Consider the following 19,260-nt stretch of genomic DNA (forward strand, 5'->3'; position numbering starts at 1 on the left):
CAGCAGATAGCCAGCGACTCTATTAGCTGAGGGCCAAACCAAGGCCCAGCATCTGCTATGCAAATGCTCTGCCAAGGAGCCAAACCCTCAACCCCATACATTCACACATACAGCAGATGGTAAGAACACCAAGTCTGATTGTTGTGAATAATAACTTCCCAACCCTGAAAGGAAATCTTCTGTCTTCTGGGACCCAACTAGTTTGAGAGCTTCTTTCTTTCATCTGTTGCTTACTGTGTTGCCTAGGTAAGTGGCCTCTCTTCAGCAACCTCCCCTCTTTTTTGGTAGGGGGAGGCTGTGAAATGGAAAAATACAAGTGAGCAAACCCACCAGTTGTTATAAGGGCTCAGTGAGACGTGTATGGAAAGTAGTGAGTCCTCTTCTGACCTGAACTGAGAAAGAACCTGCTGTGTTATGGCTGGATGACTTACAGGGGTCAAGTAGGAAACACTGTTGCCAATGCTAATACCACTGTTGCTAAAGATGAAGTGTGCAGGGTTGTTGATGTACCATAGAGAGCCTGGCCTGCATAGCATGCACTTGATCACAAGATGAAGTGTGGCTCCCTAGTAAGTCCGAGACAGCCTAGGCTACATGAGACTTCATATCTCTCTCTCTCTCTCTCTCTCTCTCTCTCTCTCTCTCTCTCTCTCTCCATATATATATGTGTGTGTGTGTGTGTGTGTATTTGAAGGCATTTATAAACTTGAGATTCAAGGAATTAAGCAGACTTTTTGTTGTTCTCAACAGGAACAATGGTGATAACATGAGAGCTACAGCAGACAGTGGCCACAGCAATGGTGTCATTGTGATGTACACATATTAATTGTGGCTAACACTTTATTTGTTCAACACTCCAAAAGCCACTTCCCTCAGATTATCTTTGTGATTTTCACACACACATGATGTTTTATAGCACAAGCCCAGGTATAGATGAAGAAACCGAGGCCTAAAAAGCTCAGGTCATTGGCCTAAGGTCCAGGCTTGTAAGTGGACCTGGAATTGGAATCCAGACTTAGTGGCTCCCTAAGTTGTTTTCTTAACCTCTACTTGAGCTTTCATGTTTAAAAAAAAAAAAAAAAAAACTGAACAAAGTTCTCCTTCCACTGGTGGCCACACACGCCCTGTTTGCTTTCGGCTTTCTGGCTTCCCTCTTTTAAGAATTTTTAAGGAAAACGTATCGCTCTAGGAGCAAGAGCAAGCCATGTGAAAACTCAAGTGGGCTGAGCATGGTGTGTGTGAGTCTCCTGTGTGCCCAGACAGTGAAGTCAGCTGTGGAGATGTGCTGATCCTCTTGTGAGGCAGCATCTCTGTGGCTATCACCTTAGCAGTCTCCTCAGGGGACACGAGCAGTCTCAGGGGACATGAGCAGTCTCAGGGGACATTAGTCAGGTTTTGAGGCTGAATCACATGTCTAGTTGACAAACTAAACAGAGACAAAAAGCCCACCCTAGCTCAGAAAAGACCTGGATTCATGGCTTGTATTTCTCTCTCTCCCTCTCTCCTTCTTCCTCCCTCTTTCCTTCCCTCCCTCCCTCCTTCCCTCTCTTCCTCCCTCCATTCTTTGCTCCCTCTTCAGGATACCTTCTCTCTCTCTTTGGTGACAGGGTCTTATAGTCTAGTGTGTCCTCAAAGGAGCTATGAAATTGAAGATGGCCTTGAATTACTGTTGGGTTTTTTTTTTTTTCTTTTTTGTAGTGCATTCAAGTCTGATTTAAAGTGACCACTCCTCCAAACTCCAGTACAAAATACTTAGGCAAAAAGACTAAGTGGCTATGAAATCATCACATGGTAAATGGAAGTCAACTTGTACAATTTATGCAAATTATGTCTGGCCTACAAGGCTGTGTGGAGCCAAATCCAAGACTGCTGTGTACTAACAATTCTTTTCTCAAGAGATTTACTTTCTGATTTTATAATTATATAATGCCCCCCCCTCCCTGGTTCTTTGGGCTCTTCTTCCTAGTGCTGGAGATGAAAGCACGCACACTCTACCTGGTTAGCAGCTTACAGTCTCACCAAAAAAACAACCCAACCCCACCCATGTCTATTTCTCAAAGTCCCCAAAACCTGATTCCACCTCCAAACTTTCCATCTATAAACACCAGAGGTGGCAATTGGGAGGCAGAGGCAGGTGAATCCCAGTGAGTTTAAGGCTAGCCTGGTCTACAAGTGAGTTCTGTAACTCAGCCAGCCAGGGCTGCGCAGTGAGACTGTATCAAGACAAAATTAAGTATGTAAACATTCTGAAGCTGTTTGTCCATATGTTTGAAGCCAAGGACATACACGTACCCCCTTTCTACAAGTATTTGACTATTACTTAAGACTCTCTGTATCCAATATGAATTGCTAGACATTCCCACCTAGGGATGAGGTTAGCTGCTAAAATGGTTGCTGAGTGGCCCTGCCTTAGCAGAGGCTAGCGGGGCAGCATTTCATGTGGCTTTCTTCCTTTTGGTCTGAGAAGGCATCTTGCTGGATAGTCCAGGCTGACCTTAAATGGAGCTGTTCCTTCTGCCTCAGCCACCAAGCTTGGCTTGTTTGTGTGAGTGTGCATGCCTGTGGGGATTGAACCTGACATGTCAGGCTAGCATTCTCCTGAGCTGGATTCTCAGACTTCAGTTTTCCTTTACCTTTTATGCTAAGATAAGGTTTCACTAAATTGTCCAGGCTGGCCTTGCACTCACTCGGTTGGTCTGCCTTGAACTTGCAACTGTCCTGTCTCACAGGCTTCTCAGTGATTGAGATGATAGATCCGTGTCACCAGGCCCAGAATATGGAGGGCTTTGTTCTTATTTGGACACGGAGTCTAACGTAGCTCAGGCTGGCCCTGAACTCAGTAGCTTGAACTTCCCTCTTGACTATGCTCTTCAAGGGCTTGGATTATGGACATGCACTACCATGCCCTCTATCAACTGAGTCATGACCCAGTCCAGTGTGGCATTATGAATGAGACTAGAATATTTATTACTCCAAGAAAGATTAAAAACAGAAAAGTCAGAGTAACTTCCACTAGATCCTTTCCAAAATTCCTGGGTCACATGAATTACTAGAGAAAACCAGGAATAGACCAGGAAATGGACCAGCCTTCAAACTGAAACTCAGGTATAGTGTGCAGTCCTCAGGAGGGGACAAAGGTTAGGTAGGTAAGGGGCTGTGACCTCGTGTGGTGAAGCAACTCCAGTCCTTAATGATGTTCCATTTTGTAATATTTCACTAAAATACCTTTTCTTATTAAAATTCCCCTTGCATAGCATTCCACAAACTGGCACAGGGGTTGGGGGATAGAAATCTCCATTCTCAGAAAATCGGAGCTCTCAAGCTCAGGGCCAAAGGGCCTGTGGGGTTTCTCTCATTTATGGTTATCAGAAAAACAGGGCGGAATCAGCTGACCACACCTGGACCCCTCCTTGTATCAACAGGCCTCACAAACAGAGGAACCCCGCAGCCACCTTTTACACCGCCTGGTACTGTACAAGCAACCAGCTCAGAGGCTCCGCAGAAAGGAAAACAAGCTCTGGCCCTGTTCTGATGGTAGCCTGATATCGCTGTCCCTCCAGCCAGGGCGCGATTGTTCTCTCCCCTGTGCCCTCCCAGTTCTACTCCAGGCAGTGCTGATAAGTCTGCATGAGTCGTGTTTGAGATGGGGTTGTCCGATCCATTACTTGAAAGGAGGACGTGGGCTTGCTCTGGGAAGGACGAACTCTGGTCTTGAGGTCTGGGAGAGAATAGTAATGATTTATGATCAACTGATGACGCCAAGGTTATTTGGTTTCACTGACTGCTGCTGCCACTGCTCCTCTGTGAGAGATTATGCCTCCATAGACATCTAGGTTGTGAATAACCAGAGAGAGAGAGAGAGAGAGAGAGAGAGAGAGAGAGAGAGAGAGAGAGAGAGAGAAAGGGAGAGAGAAAGGGAGAGAGAAAGAGAGGAAGAGGGAAACAGAGAGACAGAAGGAGAGACAGAGAGAGATGGGGTAGGGGTAGAGGGAGAGGAAGAGGGGCATGGAAAGGAGGGAGAGGGAGGGCAAGGGGAAGAAGGAGGGGGAGAGGGAGAGAGAGGGAGAGAAAAGGAGAGAGAAAGGGAGAGGGAAGAAGGGAGGGGTAGAGGGAGAGGGGCAGAGGGTGGGGGGAGAGGAAGGGGGAGAAGGAGGGAGAGAAGGAGGGAGAGGGCAACAGAGAGAGAAAGACAGAGAGACAGAGAGGGGGGCAGGGATAGGGGTAGAGGGAGAGGAAGAGGGAAAAGAGGGAGAGGGAAGGCTAGGGAGAGATGGAGAGGGAGGTTAAGGGGAGGGAGAGGGAGAGAGAAGTAGAGAGAGGGAGAGAGAAAGAGACAGAGAAAGGATGAGGGGAGGGGGAGAGAGGGAAGGAAGGAGGACGAAAGAAAGAGAATCAGGAGAGAAATTACCATGTTTCAGCACTGGGCATAGGGTATCCTTGCATCCTGCCATTCAGCAAGAAGATAGGAATTCTTTGGGTTTTTTTCCCCCAAGGACATTGTACCAACTGGGTTAGATCCTGCTGGCAAGATAGAGCTCGTTGGATAGAGCTGGCAAGGTAGATTAAATTATTTGTAACAGTGTTTGAATGAAGATCAAGATTTTGTTTACCTTTTTCTGAAGTCAAAACTTTGGGTTTCTAACAAGAATTTTAACCTGCTAGCAAAGTGCAAACAAGAAATGCAGTGCTTCCCTTGTGCCTGCTGGAATTCAAGCCCAGGGAAATGGGGCCAGGACAGCAGTGGTGAGCAGAGGCAGTTGCCTGCCTGGGTCTTGGGACTTCTACTTGCTTTCATCCATTTTGCGTCCATGGAGGGCTTCATGCTTAAAGAGTTTTAATCCTGAGTCAGAGAGAAAGGAAAATAAATGAATGTATTTTAAGAACTGAAGTTTTACATGAAAGGATGGCTGTGGGACCAGCCACATTACAGTAGCATGGGTTTGGAAGGCTGAGGCAGGAAGATCAGCTTCTGCTGGTCTATATAGTGAGACCCATTTGAAAAGAGAGAGGAGCGGGGAAGGCAGAGCTGGTCTTTATTCTAGTGTTTAATGTTTACCACAAGGCATGAAGGCTGCCTATCTGACATCACGCAAATGGCAGAGCAGACACACAGGACCATTATGCTTCCAACACTCTTGATGGAAGGACCAAGTCTCAGCTTTGGAAAATAATCTGATTTAAAGGATATGAATTTGACTTAAAAGTTCTGTAACTGTTTAAAAAATTATGTGGGCTTTTTACTTTTCAAATTAAAGCTTGCAAACATGGAGAAGGATGTGAGGGAACACACCTATGTTTCAGCACTCAGGAGGCTAGCAAGGCTTACCTGGGCTGTATCAGACCTTGTTTCAAAAACAAGAAGTACCTCAGACATGGGAACATCCTGCATGTGGGCGCCAATAGTTGCTTTTTTCTCTTACTAGAGGCATCCCGGAAAACAATATTCTCCAAGCAGGCATATTCTACCGCAGCAAGTAGGGTGTGTATATATGTGTATGTGTTTATGTATGTATGCATGTATGTATAGGTATGCATATGTATTTTATGAATGTATATGTGTTTATGCACGTGTATATATGTGTATATGTGTGTATGTGTTTTTGTATGTGTGTATGTGTGTTTCTGCATGTGTATGTATATGTGTCTATGTGTGTGTGTTTGTGTTTAACCTTTTTTCTAAGATCAAGTTCTAAAATAGAATTCAGCATACCTTTTGTCTTGGAAACATCTCAAGCAGAGATGGCTCGGTGGGTAGTTCTTGCGGTGAGATCAGATGACTTTAGTTTGCTGTATGTAACCATGTAAAAATGGAAGGAAATAACAGACTTACAAGGTTGCCCTCTGGCACATGCTGAAGGTGCACTCCTGATGATGATGATATCAAGTTTATTTGAAAGCATAAAAAAAGATGACCACATGCTAATTTGTCATAGTAGCCTTTGTAATTATATGCCAAATGTAGCTCATAGTTTAAAAATAATAATTTGCTAAAAATTCTAATATATATCTTTTTTATTAAAAGTAGCCCACATGCTGATTAGGGGCATTATTACAGACTTTACCAGCTAGCACAGGAAACTGGCCTTTATCTATCCTACTGCTTTTAAAAAAAAGATTTATTTATTTATTATTATATGTAAGTACACTGTAGCTGTCTTCAGACGCTCTAGAAGAGGGTATCAGATGGCTGTGAGCCACCATGTGGTTACTGGGATTTGAACTCAGGACCTTCGGAAGAGCAGTCAGTGCTCTTAACCACTGAGCCACCTCTCTAGCCCTGTACTACTGTTTCTATTACAAAAGGTATTACAGGTTCCCAAAGCCACACTAAACATTTCAAGAACACTGACCACATGTTGATAGGAGTCTGTCATTGGCTAACAGACTGATTGACTAATTAAGTCATTAAATAAGTAAATGCATTAAGTAAGTATTTAACTAACTAGTGTTCCTTCTTACAAGTTTGTCCTGTAGGTGAGGTAATAACCCAGCTAGGGTGTACCAGAAAGCATGCACAAGAAGATGAGCAGCAAGAACATACATCAGGGCCCATGGACTGGCTCAGTCTGACAAACCTGGTGCCCAGGACACACATGCATTCTATCCCTGCCATGCCCGTGGAAGGAGACAACTGAGTCTACAAGCCATCTTCTGATGGCTACAGGACTGCCACAGCACTTGGGTCCACACATGTGAATAACAAACAGATAAATGAATAGAATAGCATATTCAAATGAAATGAATGAATAGCATAGCAAATATGAAGGCAGATGGAAGTTATCAAATGCTCTCAATTCTCGCTCCTGATTAAACCGCTTTTCAGCTGTGCCCCGGAAGCCTGCTTCTCTAATGTTCCCACAGTTGACAGGAACCTAAACCCTCTCTGGACTGTGAGATCCCTAAAGTAAAGAAAAGGTCCCCACGTGCTTAGGACTCAGAGCGATGGAAGCAGAGGCCAGCTTGTCATGACAGACACTTTCATTTCAGACTTCTCCTTCCATGTCACCCTGGTGTGGCTCTCCCTGACACTGGCTTTAGCTTCGTGTCACTTTTGCCCTCCAGAAGCATTAGCTGATGGGGACTCTTCTGTCATTTTGAAAGCTGTAAGAACTGTAGTCTCATCTTCTGCTGGCCAGTCTGAGTTAAAACCGTGGAACCAGAGAGCTGTTCGTTGCTCACATCCGACTCGCGTAACCTGCAGAAGGGTTGAGTTACTGTTCCACAAGCTACTTTTAGACCTGGGCCGTCCTCCCAGCGGAGTTTTACCGTTGCTTTTGGCCAGCGCCCTTTCCCCATCTATCCCTCCTTTTGTTATTGCTTGTGTTTTTATTCTTCCTTGTGGGCCAAGAGCTCAGTAATTAGGAATTGGTCTCTCGGACCCTGTGAATCTTATCTGGATTTTGCTCTAGTTGATTTGCAATGGAGATAGAGGCCAGTGGTGCCGAGTTGCAGCCCATGAGACCCAGCCTTGGTGCGGGGAGCGTGCCTAGTCACTGGTTCTGCAGAGAGTTCCTAATGCTTTTGTAAATCTTTTGAACCCTGTAAGTAGCCAGGCTCATAAGATAGCTTAAGCTCATACCTGGAAACCAGCCACTCTCAAATACTAATTCAAATGTTCCCCATCTAGACTCCATACTACCTCTTTCCCAGGGTCCCTACCAGGCATTTTCATACAGCGTTATCCTTTGGGTCCAACCTTATTTGAATAACTTTAATTTCTTCTCATAATTCTGGCATTTCAGGGTCTCTTTAATGTGACCCTCAACTGATTTGCTTCATTTTAATGCTTACTTTAAAAAAAAAAAATTGGGCTGGAGAGATGGCTCGGTGGTTAAGAGCACTGACTTCTCTTCCAAAGGTCCTGAGTTCAAATCCCAACAACCACATGGTGGCTCACAGCCATCTGTAACTGACGCTCTCTTCTGGAGCGTCTGAAGACAGCTACAGTGTACTTACATATAATAATAAATAAATAAATCTTTAAAAAATTCTTTCTGTATTTGTGTGCAAGTATGTGTGTGAGTGTGCCTGTGTGTTTGTGTGCATGTATGTGTGTAAGTGTGCCTGTGTGCCATATGGAGGTCAGAGGGTGATCTTGGTATTGGTCTCTGCCTTGTTTGAGACCCAGTCTCCCTTTTGTTGTTCGACACTGCATCCATGAGGCCAGCAGGCCTTTGAGCTACATCAGACAGAGGGAGACATCTGTCTCCACCTTTCATCTCACTGCCAGACTGATGGCACTGTACACGTGTGCTTTTACTCAGGTTAGAGAATCAGTCTCAGTCCTTGTACTTCAAGCACTTTGCCCACCGAGCCATCTCACCTGCCAGGGTTTCCTGCTTTTATGCTCGTCCTAGGTGAAAGACATACTTTCTCTTGGAAATCATGTTTGGGCTCAAGTTCCTACCTGTCAATCTATTCATCATCCCTGCCCACTTTGAGATGGAATCTCTTTGGCTTGGGTTGGCCCTGAACTTGTGATGACCCTTAGCCTTCTTAGTGCTGGGGTTCCAGGCTGGTATTCCACCAACGCGTGCTTGGAATCCAGACTATGGATTGTCCAGTCACTGCTTTCTATAGCCACAAGAAGGTGCCTTCTTTCTCTAGAGGGATGGGACCCTAAGTAAAAGGCTCTGTGATCCAGAGCCCTGTCTGGTTCTTGAAGACATTTTGTTTTGTCATTGGTTCATCCTCTATTAACCTGTCTGTCCATCTGTCCATCCATCTATCTGTCCATCTGTCCACCAACCCATCTATCTGCCTTATCTATCTATCTATCTATCTATCTATCTATCTATCTATCTATCTATCATATTGTGTGTGTGTGTGTGTACACTAAGCACACACATTGAGATTAGAGGACTACTTGTGGGAAAAATCTTCTATCAGGTGGGCCCCAGGGATTGAACTCCGGTCCTCAGGATTGGCAGCAGATGTCTTTGCCTGCTGAACCATCTCTCTGGGTCCTGAGTGCTTTTCTTGTAGAGCAGAACTACACATTGCTTTGAGATGGGTTGTTGTTAGTGGTTCTACCTTTGTCTTCCATGCGCATCCAGTTTCTCCACTATTATGCTATAAAAGTCAAAATGTTTATTCCACACTCACATTTTAAAACAGTGACTCCTAAGAGACACATATTTTTTTCTCCAGAGAGGACCAGATCTTCAGAAGCATAAATGAAGCAACTGTGGCCTTTATAAAACCCTTTAGGATGAAGGGTGAAAGGGCCTTTATGCAAATATTCAATAATGGAAAAATAAATGAAAATGTTCTTGGGGAAAGAACCTGCTCATCTGACTTTGTGGGTGTCACCTTTCTTTGCTCAAGCAGCTTGCCTTCCCTTTGAGAGTCACAGGGTGACATTAGGCTGTGGAGCAATGAATGGCTTTGCAACTTGTCAGTCACTATTTTACATGCAGGAGATTTCTCTACTCCATGCAATGTCTGTGTGTAAGGTATGGAACAGATATTTCCTGATGAGCATTTTTCAGGGAGCAATCCTAAGAACAATGAGTTACTTATTGGTTTCTGTTCACCAGGAAGATACTTTACCAGGCCCCTACAACATCCTCGGTTGCTATAGCCTGTCATCTTTGGCCAAGGTCAAAGAGAAAAGCTTTAGATCCACAGGTGAAAACTTGACAAGTGGCCACTGGGTGTAGGAAGCAGTCACACACTCTTGCATCTCATAATTGCTGACCAGTACTGTTTTCATATTTTGTTGTAGTTTGAGACAGGCTCACTGGATAGACCAGGCTGTCCTGGAACTTGCTTCAAAATTCCTAAGTGGTGGACTTGATTGCAAGTGTGGGTTATCACACCCACACCATAGGTTTCTTACTGTGACCTCAATTCTGGTTGATATCAAACCAGCTTGACACTGAGCAACAAGGTTACTCTTTCTCGGCTGTGTCAAACAGCAGCATTTCAAAAATAACCAGACTGGGGTTTGGTTAAAGAGATTATGACACATACTTACAATAAAATACTTTTCAATTAATGAAGAAAAAAAGACAGATCTTTACATATTTTCCTGTCTTACTGCTTTTTATTTTTATGTTATTTATTCATTAAGTGTGTTGGTTAATTTTTTTTATTGCTGTGAAAGATACCATGGCCAAGGCAACTTATAAAAAGAATTGATTTGGGTTCTAAAGGGATTAGGGTTTGTCATGGAGGCAGAGAGGACCCACTCAAAATGGTTTTCTTCAACTTCTCAAAGCCTGCTCTCAATGACACTTTCTCCAAAAAGTCCATGGTTCTTAAAACTTCCAAAGAGTTATATCAGTTGGGGACCAAGTATTCAAATACCCAGACTATGGGGGACATTTCTCATCCCAAACATCAGTTTAAGTTTTTCAGTTAACTGCAGTTTAATCGTTTCTCCACTGCATCTTCCTACATATGTGCCATCAGATTCTGCTCTCCCTTGCTGCCCTGCCCTGTGTCCTCCCTGCCTCCTAGTGCCACCTCCTCCATTTGTTGCACGAAGCTAGTACCCTGAAGCTTTCTTATCCATATACTCCATTCTTTTTGTTTCCTCTCTTCCTTAGGAGCCCTTCCTCCTGTTTCATGCTCCCCTCTCTAATTTTGTAACAGACACACATATACATACATATGTGTATATGTATATATACATATATATGTGTGTATATATACACACATGGTATTTTATTTTATTTTTTTTCAGTGTATTTGGTTTTTTTTTAGTTAATTTTATTTATTTATTTATTTATTTTTATTACATATTTTCCTCAATTACATTTCCAATGCTCTCCCAAAAGTCCCCCATACCCTCCCCCCCCACTTCCCTACCCACCCATTCCCATTTTTGGCCCTGGNGTTCCCCTGTACTGGGGCATATAAAGTTTGTGTGTCCAATGGGCCTCTCTTTCAATGATGGCCGACTAGGCCATCTTTTGATACATATGCAACTATATTCAAGAGCTCCGGGGTACTGGTCAGTTCATATTGTTGTTCCACCTATAGGGTTGCAGATCCCTTTAGCTCCTTGGATACTTTCTCTAGCTCCTCCATTGGGGGCCCTGTGATCCATCCAATAGCTGACTGTGAGCATCCACTTCTGTGTTTGCTAGGCCCCGGCATAGTCTCACAAGAGACAGCTATATCTGGGACCTTTCAGCAAAATCTTGCTAGTGTATGCAATGGTGTCAGCGTTTAGAAGCTGATTATGGGGTGGATCCCTGAATATGGCAGTCTCTAGATGGTCCATCCTTTCATCACAGCTCCAAACTTTGTCTCCTATTTTAAATACAGCTGCAACATATAAGAACACTCAGTCTGTGTCTTTTTATATTTGCCTATTTTGCTTAATACATGCGTTTCAACTGTATCCACTTTGCTGCAAATGTCATGATTTTGTCTTTCTTTATGGCTGCACAATATTCCATTGTGTATATAAATCACATTTTCAGTATCCATTCATCTGTTGATGGATGTCTAGGCTGGCTCCACTTTCTGGCTATTGTGACTAATGCAGCCATGAACGTTAATGCACAAATCTACAGATTTGTAATTCTTTGGGCATATACCCAGGAGTGGAATAGCTGGGCTATACGACAGTTCTGATTTCAGGTTTGGAGCAATCTCTATTGATTCCCATAGTGACTGCACACGTTTACTCTCCCACCAGAAGTGATCCAGTGTCTCCTTCTCCACATCCTCGGCATATTTGTGATACTTTATCTTCTTGATCACAGCCATTGTGACTGCTGAAATGAAATCTCAGGGCAGTTTTAACTTCTGTTTTCCAGAAGGCCAAGGATGTCAAATCCTTCTCCAAGTGTTGGCTGGCCATTCAGCTCATCAGCCTTAATGTGGTACATAGACTATTTTCTAAAACACATTGTTTAGTTCAAAGGAAAAAGAGAAGATACTGATCAGTGGGTATAATACAATTATGCATTTACTTTAAGATATATATACCTGGGCAGTTCTCCTCGCAGGGCGGCCTGTTGGGGCCTGGCGCTACTGGCTGGGGAGCGCAGGGTGTGGGGGGAGGGATGGGGTCACTCCTGCTTGGTTGGTGCACTGCCCTGCCTAAATAGCTGCTCTCTGACTTGTCTCCTTGACCCTCTGCATGCCCCTGCTGCTTTGCCTCTTGCAGCTTTCCCTAGGTCTTCAAACGACCGTCTTACGGATTCCTTATGGATCACAGCTCCAAGAGGAGGCAGGTGAAGCCTTTGGCCACTTCTCTCCTGGAAGCTCTTGATTATGATAGTCCAGATGACAGTGATTTTAAAGTTGGAGATGCTTCAGATTCTGAAGGGAGTGGTAATGGAAGTGAAGACCCTTTAAGGAACAGTGAAGAAGGTTCCTGTAGTGATGCCGAGGAAAACATTTTAGAAGAAGAACTGAATGAAGATATTCAAGTAAAAGAAGAACGGCTTAAAAATTCTACAGAGGAAATAATGCCATCAGACAAACAGTTAATTAAAATGGAAAAGAAGAAAAAAGAAGAAAATGGAGAAAGACCTAGAAAGAAAAAGGAGAAAGAGAAAGAAAAGGAAAGGGAGAAGGACAAAGAGAAAGCAACAGTATCTGATAGTGCAGCTGTTTCTGCTGCTGGCACCACACCAGCCACAAGCCCTCCTGCTGTCACCTCCCCTTCTGTCCCTACCACCACCACCACCACCACCACCACCACCACCACCACCACCACGGAGGAACACGTCAGTGAGCCCAAATGGAATCTTCATCAAAACTGTCCCCTCTTGGACTTTGTATCCATGGAAGAACTGAATGATATGGATGATAATGACTGGAGACCTGTAGTAAAGACAAAGGGGAGATCGGCATCTCAGAAGGAGGGCAGTGATGGAGACAATGAGGATGATGAAGATGAGGGAAGCAGGAGTGAGGAAGATGAGAATGATGAGGGCAATGATGAAGAGCATAGCAGCCCTGCTAGCGAAGCAGGTGGCAAGAAGAAGAAGAGGAGTAAAGTTCTTAGCAGAAACAGTGCTGCTGCTGAGGAACTGACCAATGATAGCCTGACCCTATCTCAAAGCAAGAGCACTGAGGACTCGCTGATTCTCGAGAAGAGTCAGAACTGGAGTTCTCAGAAAATGGACCACATTCTGATTTGCTGTGTTTATCTTGGAGATAATAGTAAAGGTGCAGATGAAATAATTCAGTGGGACAATTGTGGCATTACAGTTTATGAAGGTTTTATGGAGTCGATGGAGAGAGTAAGTCTATTATGAGTTCGGCTTCTGAAAACGCCACCGAGCCTTGGTTTTGTGATGCCTATAAATGTGGTGTATCTCCTGGCTGTGAGCTATGTCCTAATCAGGATGGGATTTTCAAGGAGATGGATGCTGGAAGGTGGGTCCACATTTTTTGTGCCCTATATGTTCCTAAAGTAGTCTTTGGAGTTACTGATAAATTATGACCAGTAACATTAACAGAAATGAACTATTCTAAATATGGTGCCAAGGAGTGTAGCTTTTATGAAGATCCTCGCTTTGTTAGAACTGGGGTTTGCATTAGCTGTAATGCAGGCATGTGTAGAACCTATTTTCATGTTACCTGTGCCCAGAAGGAAGGCCTGCTTTCAGAGGCAGCAGCGGAAGAGGATATAGCAGATCCATTTTTTGTTTATTGTAAGCAGCATACAGATAGGTTATCCAGAAAATGGAAAAGAAAAAACTATTGGCTCTACAATCCTATTGTAAAATGTCATTGAGAGAGAGAGAGAGAGAGAGAGAGAGAGAGAGAGAGAGAGAGAGAGAGAGAGAGAACAGCTATCCCCTGAAGCACAGGCAAGGATCAATGCCCAACTATAGCAATATCGTGCCAAGGCAGAGCTGGCTCAATCTACCAGACCACAAGCCTGGGTTCCAGGGGAAAAGCTACCCAGGCCACTCACAAGTAGTGCTACGGCCATTTGTAAGCAGAACTGTTAGGAATAAGTACGGATATCTTTCCAGTGGACAACTCAGATACTAGTTCTAGTGTGGATGGAAGGCGGAAGCATAGCAGCCAGCTCTCACTGCTGATTTTGTGAATTACTATTTTGAGAGAAATACACACATTATTCAAATTGAGGAAAATATGACTGAACAAAAGAATATAAAGGATAATGAGCAAGAAAAGCTTCGTGTGGAATATAAGCAGCTCTGTGAACCGTTAAAGGAACTGCAAAATCTGAATGGGAAACTTCAAAGTGAAGGGCAAGGGATATGGGTCTTACTTGGCCCAATTACAGGGCAGAAGTTGGATGTAATCTTATGAGCACCTAAGGAAAGGAAACCAAGTAAGAAAGCAGGAGGCACACAAAGGACATCTACTCTTCCTACAGTGCTATAGTTGTGGACTTTGTAAGAAGAACCATGATCATCATCTTCTTTTACTGTGTGACACCTGTAAACTGCATTATCATCTCAGCTGCCTTGATCCTCCTCTTACAAGGATGCCGAGAAAGATAAAAACCAGTTATTGGCAATGCTCAGAGTGTGACCAGGCAGGGAGCAGCAACATGTAGCAGAGATGGCCGTGGAAATTTTGCCAGAGGGAACCAAACGATCAAGGAAACACATTAAGGAGCCAGCGAAGTTTGCTCCACAGGATGTGCTACCAGAACCCAAACAGATTCTAATCAGAAACACGAGAACCAGAGGACGAAAGCGAATCAAGAGGAAAGAGTTCCTAGGGAAAGAAGGCAGAGGCAGTCTGTGTTACAGGAGAAGCCAAGGCTGAAGACTTAAGAACTGAATGTTCAACTTGCAAAGGAACTGGAGATAATGAGCGTCTCGTCAGATGTGATGAATGCAGACTATTTAGATCCTCCTTTGAAAAAAATCTCCTAAACAAACAGGCTATGACATTTATGTCAGGAATGTGATTCTTCATCTTCTAAGGAAGATGACAATGAAGCTGAAAAGAAAAATGCTCTCAGGAGCTCAGCATGGAGCAGAAAAACCCAAGGAAGTAAAGGAGGATTGTCTGATGTGTTCTGAAGTGTTGGTAACGTGTGCTGAGGCACTTCTAATCTGTAAAATGTTAATTCTAAAATCTAAATTACAAAACTGCTCTCAATAAAGTCCTTGAATAAAAAAGATATTATATATTATATATATAATATTATATGTGGGAGTGTGTATGTGTGAGTGAGAGTGGGGGCAGAGGGAGAGGGGTGCTACTGAGACTACGTAGGTCAAAGAACAAATTCTTGGAAGTTGGTTCTCTCTGTATGCCTTGTTTTTGAGGCAGGGTCTCTCCTGTTATTTCTGCTACCACCACTGTGCCAAGTACAGGCTGACTTTCTTGCCTTGCCTCCTATAACACTGTAAGAGTGCTTGGGCTGGCATTATAGAAATGAGCCATCTCAGCTGGCTTAATTGAGGTGGGTTGGGAGCACAAGCTCAGCTTCAGGTTGTGTGGCAAGGGCTCTCACATTGTGAGTCATCTTGCAGGTCCAGTAAGTAATCTTTAGTGTAAAAGCAAGTACCAGATAATTTGAAAATTAGGCTTATTTTGCCTAACATATGCTTTCCAACTGTGTGCGTGTGTGCACATGTATGTGCTGTATGTTGGATATTTTGGGTAGGAAATATAAGAAATTGTTAGCTGATGTTGGCTACCATTCAAGGACAGGGAAATGGAGAGGATAGGCTGTGAGAGACAGTCTCTAATTGGAACCCTGTTATGTGTACATACAAAGTCAACACCTTTGTAGGGTGTTGACTTGGTTCAGCTCAACCATATTCCCCAGAATGCTTTATGCTGTGCCTTTCCAGTTAGAGTAGGCCTCCGAAGGGATTGGAAGGGAGAAGCAAAGCCCTCTGGTTTTGTTACCTGCTGGCTTCCAGTGCTGACAGGAGGCAGCTCTGTCTGAGTTTGCCATGGGTACTTTCCCTTGGGTAGAAATTTAAGCTTTTCTGATTGACCAGTTCTGACTCTTGGGAAGAGTACACCAGCTTCTCCTGTGGTATTCCAAGGGCACAGCTCTGAGCCTCCTGCAGCACAGGAAGGTCACTGCACTGAGTGCAGACATCTTTGCTTCACCATCTTTGATTCTGAAGCAGACTTGAGGTTTCAGCTTATCCTTGATGTCCCCACTTTCTATTCATCTTCTTTCAGATTCTACCATCAGATGTTGAGATAATAGCATTACATAGAGTGTTTTACTAGCCCCTGTGTTAGATCACTATGTGCAACAAATCCTTTATTGTGTACGTAACTCTGATGGCTCTTGGAATGAACTCTAATTCAGAATTATTAGATTGTTTAAAAAGCATATTCATGCATTATCTATTCAAAATTAAATAAACATTTCAAGTACACATCTAAAAGTCAGACATAAGTACCATTTCTCAGCTCACACTGGGGGTTAAAGGGAGATGGCTGGAGATGGCAAAAGTACCATTTCTCAGCTCACACTGGGGGTTAAAGGGAGATGGCTGGAGATAGACATAAGTACCATTTCTCAGCTCACACTGGGGGTTAAAGGGAGATGGCAAAAGTGGGGTTCATCTTTCTGCTGCTCCTCAACCTTCAGCCATGTTTTGAGCTTCCTCTTGTTCCCAGCAAGGTGGGCATGGTGTACTTAGCTCTGGTTTTGTCATCGTCCTGGTTATTGCTCATAGTGACTGGTGGGGAGGTAACAGGAGGTTTGTTTCTTTTCCACCAAATTTAGGAAAGTTTAGGCCACTTCATACTCACCTGCCCTCTTTTGATCTTTCTCTTTAAAAAGATTTGTGTTACTTTTATCCATGTGTAAGTATGAGTATCTGGTGTGTATGGGTACTGCCATGCAAGTGAAGCCAAAAGAAGGGTTTCAGACTCCCTGAAGCTGGAGTTCCAGGCCATTGGAAACAACCTGATGTGAAATGAATCCCAGCAAACATTCTTCACTGCTGAGCTGTCTTTCCAGCCCCCAATACCCCAGGCTTTATGTAGGTGCTAGAATATAAACTCTGGTATCGTGCTTGTGTGTCTGCATCTTCCTGACTAAGCCTGGGCCTAGTAGTTTACTGTTTAGTTAAATTGTTTGTGCCAGCCCTGTAACGCTTTACCGCTTTACCAGGGTGATCTTTGTGTTGTCTCAGCTGGAAGTCTTGCATTCCCAAGCTCTCAGGCTCACTGCAGACAATCGCCTCTGTCCAGTCTTCAGTGTCTCTCCTGGGCTCTCGTGCCAGGAGCTGTCCTGACAATGTCTCTCAGACATCCCTTGTGCACCACAGCATCATTCAGAGCTTCAAGATTCAAGGACACTCCTATCTGCCGCCCTTCACATTTCCTTGTATTATTTTATATATTTTTAAACAAGAAGTTTATTTAATTAAACAGCAGAATGCTTGAGTTGAAAAGGAAACTATTAAGGTTCATTCCCCCACCCCCACCTTATTTCATTATTTTCAAAGTTACTACCTTCATTTGAGGGCAGTATAAGCAGAATAGTGGCCTTTTAGTTTAAAAAAACCAAAAATGTAATATTCCTATGCACATACACTAAGAACGTCCTGTCCAGTGAAGGGATGCTGAGGAATGCAGTAATGTGTCTGGATAAGGGCTTTTAGTCTTTGTGGCTGAACTCAGTCTTCAAACCCAAGGCTCCGGCCCTTCAAGGCTTCTTGTGTTATTTCACAAATAACCTCTCTTATGCTTCCTTTTCTGTTTTTACCTATTTCTGGGATTCTTGTAGACTGTTTTTCTGTGACTTCTCTAGAAAACAAATCTCATGTTTTATTAAGTGAACATGTGAGGTAACAACAACCAGGACAAGGTGGTGAGTACTTGCCTGACGGCTTCTGAGACAATCAAAGCAGCTCTGCTCTTAGAACGGTCTTACACCTGTCTTCCTCACTGGTTGCTGACTCTGTTACTTGACTATTGTTGGAATTTTACCAAGCAAATAGATCACCTCCCACCCGCACAGCGCACACTGCAGTACTTGCTCATCTCCTCTTCCCACCCACACAGTGCACACTGCAGTACCTGCTCACCTCCTCTTTGTGTCCCTTGGCATTTACTCACTGGCTCTTGCTCTCTTTTTTTCTTGTTTGGGTTTTAGGATCTTTCACTTTCACTGAACTTTCTAATTTATGCTAATTTTTTCTTAATTTGGAGATTTTTTAACTTATATTAAAAAAAGAAATGGGAGTGTCTTTATGCAAACATCTTAAAATAAAAAAATTTAAAAGATTTATCTTTATGTGCGCATGTGTGTTGCATGTCTGAGTATATGCCACATGTGTGCAGTTGAGGCCAGAAGAGGACCTCCTGGAGTTGGAGTTACAGGTCATTGAGTGTCTCCTGACATGGGTGCTGGGAATTGAACTCAGATCCTCTGAAAGAGCAGAAGTGCTCTTAACCATGGAAGCATTTCTCCAATCCCCATAATAAGAAAACAATTTTTTGATCTATAAATTTCTGTCTTAGTCCCCCTCTTTTTCCTTTCTTTTCTCTTGGATCAAATGATTCCTTCCTCTCTCCACTGTCCATGAAGGGCAGTTCTCACAATTACTGCCATGCTGCATTCACAACGGGTAAGCATGTGGTATAGAACAATGAGAATAAAATCCCCCAAAACTCCAGGACCTTGCCATGTAGATTTGGCTGGCCGGCCGATCTTGAATGCAAGGCAATCTTCCTGCTTCAGCCTCTAGACAGCTGGGATTGTAGTAGGCATAGGCCACTGTATAAGGTTAAAATGTTAGAACCCAGATTAGGATCAATCACTGCCATCAACTTGAAGAATAATAAAAGCCTGATGAACCTGGCCAGCCTAAGAAATGAGGCTTGGCCCTGACAAAGGCCAGAGGGTGCAGGGCTCTTCATGGGCTATGCTGGCCACTTACCTCATTTGGGGACTTTAGCTCAGGCACTCTTCCTGCCTGGGAGGAGGATGAGTCAGCTTCCAAGTCTTCCTGCTGGGAGCTAATAATTAACTGTCCCCGTTTCTGCCCCACCTAGGACTCAGCTACCTCTCATCTCAGACAGGGAGAGTATGGGACACCACCAACCTTGGAGATGGCAAGGCTATCCGTTTTTAATTACAGTGTGATACCCTTATCTCTGGTTGGTCTTTTCTCCATTAATTTACACCTCTTATCTTTTGCCATCTAGTGTCTCCTTGCAATGAGCTGTCTCCTGGCCAGTGTGCCTGCCTGATCTCTGTGCCGGCACCCTGTCCCTGGGCTGACCCCTTAGAAGGTCTCATTTGTCTCCCTGTGGCCCTCCTCATGTCTGACCCTGTCCAGGCTCTCTTTGATCTGTCCCTTGCTTCCCTCTGCC

General features: G+C 43.9%; 1 pseudogene; it reads left to right on the top strand.

The window, feature by feature from the left end:
- The first annotated feature begins 12,164 nt into the window (after window positions 1-12,164).
- On the top strand, window positions 12,165-14,956 carry LOC110285071 (annotated as a pseudogene).
- The last annotated feature ends 4,304 nt before the right edge of the window (window positions 14,957-19,260 follow it).

This window comes from Mus caroli, chromosome 18, assembly GCF_900094665.2.
Source record: "Mus caroli chromosome 18, CAROLI_EIJ_v1.1, whole genome shotgun sequence".
NCBI classification, from domain to species: Eukaryota; Metazoa; Chordata; class Mammalia; order Rodentia; family Muridae; genus Mus; species Mus caroli.